Below are 2,690 nucleotides of genomic sequence, written 5' to 3'. Positions count from 1 at the left end.
GGCATTTAAAACAAGTTTTATCAGAGAATGATACAGTTTAAAGTAATAGTCTTCCCCTTAAACACTGTCCCAAATACTTTTTCATAATCACTACCATTATCTTGTGTAACGTCTTTTCAGATCTACCAACACCGTCTGCCAGAAAATTCACGGAATGACTCAGACACAGACACTTTCAAATCATAAATACTCAAAACTGCTATTTCCATTTCAGAACCACTTCTATTTAAGCATCTGAATTGCTGATAGCATAATAATCCAACAACCTCCTGAAGTTTCCTTATCAAGATTTTCCTCATGCACAGACAGCATCTCCACTGATGAAAGCAAGCCTTGTTTCTTTGCACAGTGTCTTGGACAATACAGTTACACAACCGGAAACCTGTAAAACTTGCAAGATTTTTAGCGTCTAATATCGAGTGTCTTTGTACATGAATGCCACAGCTCCTGAACGTGCAACTGAAGACATAAGATAACAGCAGAGATCCAAGCATTAAAATCGCTGGCATTACATGCCCTGCCAATTCCCATTAATTTTCCTTCATGACAAATCAACAGAAACTCTTGCCTAGAGCAAGCACAGGCTTTGCGAACTCCAGCCTTTTTATCCTGTATCCAGGAGTCAGGCTTCAAGTCTGAATCTCACCCACAACTGCCAAAACCACCACTCACTAGTCACTTGAGCGAACTCGCAGTAATGCGACCAGTTCAATGGCACTGCTGCAACTCCATCACTGTAAAGACTGGGGTAGCGGTGGGCACGGGTGAGGGGGAGCCCTTTGTTTGTGTCTGGCTCTCTTGAAGACCTGATACAATTTAAGCTCCTATACTTATCACATTTTATATTTATGTTTGAGAACATACATATAATAAATAAGAATCTGTTGAAGGAATTTGCACCATGAAAGGTTCTGCTTAAGAGTGTATTTTTGGCATACTACTTTTCCTTCACACCAGATTATTTTTTCTTATCTGATTTATACTCAGAAAGCATCATTTTGAAAACCTGGACTGAGCTGGGATGCAGCTTTTAACTCCTCCATCACTAATTCCAATTCAGTTTTCCACATTATCAACTATTCTCCATGTTTTTCACCATGAACCTGCCAACAACCTTATCCACAGGCTTATTTAACCATATTTAGTTGTCAGCTCAGACAAAGGAGTCATTTACATGTGTTAATCAACTAATCTTACACTTCCAACACAACAATGAACTTCTTTCAAGTTGCCTACTAACACAAACTCACAGTCTTCACAAGTGTCACAGTACAGCTGAAGCTTACACATAGTAGGTTGTCTCTATAACATAAGAGCCACAGCATAAAATCTTCATAACTGGAACTGGCTAGTACCCCCACAGGATCGCTTCCTTTCCTCTATAAACAGTATTAGCTCATAGCTGAAGATAACAAGGAAAACAGGCTGTGTTTTATGACCACGCTGCACCCATAATTCCATGACACAACATCTAGTTCTGTCGATAATAAACGTGTTTTCCTCTGTTACAGCAGCTACCACCAAATTTGAAGTAGTCTCATTAAGGTTCTGTAGAAGGCTAGCATCTTGCTACTTAAATGCTACAAAAAGGCCCCTGAAAGCTGAGGATTTTTACAACATAACTCAGAGAGAGGACTGTGCAGCACACAGCTCTTCACTGACTTCCAGGTCTGTGGAGACCACAGCCAGGACGTAACCAGGAATTTAATACTCCCTGACACTGACTACAGCGAGGGAGTGAAAACGAGAGTTTAAATTACACATTAAGACCTCAACTCTTGAAAACCAGATTATGCCCAGAAGGGTTTGCCCATAGGACCTGGCCAACTTTATAAAACCTGGTCCATTTTTAAAAATATACAACACCATTGCGATACACAAGACAATTCAACTGCCTGAAGAACGTCAATGCTGCACTAAGAACAAAATGTATCTTTAAATAAGGAATAGTATCTAAAAGCTTTTCTGCTATGTGACAGGTGCATACAATAGTTTACGTTCATGAAGTGGCAAAGCCTATATGTCAAATAAGTTATAATTTAACACTAACAGTTTTCTTAAACGTATGCCAACGCACACATCTACTAAAGCCACTAAATCAACTGACTCGTAAGGCTAAGACGGACGCAAAAAGAAACCAACACTGCTTGAAAAGCTCAGTAAGAACAACAGCTGTCATATCTTCTTTGTCTTCTAGGCGATTACCATATGTTTCAACGTCTTTGTTGCTCATCCTAAGCAAACAAGAGATGAACACCTGATTCTCTCAGGAAAAAAAAAAAAACCACAACTTTTTAAAAAGTTTATTTAACTACCACTTGGGAACATCCAAATTGTGGTTACACCAGTGTCGGATATTTACATTATCTACTGTTGATAACTCCAGTGTTTATAGACACAGACACACACACATAGAGAGAGGACTCTGCGGGCAAGGCAAGGTTCCCATATTGTGCAAGCTCAGGAGTTATTATTTTTATCGCCTCCGTAAAAAGATTTCAGGAGCAGCAGCAGCAGGTTTCCCTGTCCTGACAAGCAACAAGCGTCCAGAAGGCTACAAACAAGACCCACGTACAGCGCTCTTGACCCACTTAGAGTGCTTCACTGGCCTAAAGCCTCCTCCAGCCGAGCATTTCCAAGTGCTCCCTCGTGCCCCTAAGCAAACACCCTGACCGCAAGCCGGCTCACTT

The sequence above is a fragment of the Aptenodytes forsteri genome, unplaced genomic scaffold, assembly GCF_000699145.1.
Source record: "Aptenodytes forsteri isolate BGI_AS27 unplaced genomic scaffold, ASM69914v1 Scaffold241, whole genome shotgun sequence".
In the NCBI taxonomy this organism is placed as follows: domain Eukaryota; kingdom Metazoa; phylum Chordata; class Aves; order Sphenisciformes; family Spheniscidae; genus Aptenodytes; species Aptenodytes forsteri.
This window is presented reverse-complemented; position numbering follows the sequence as displayed.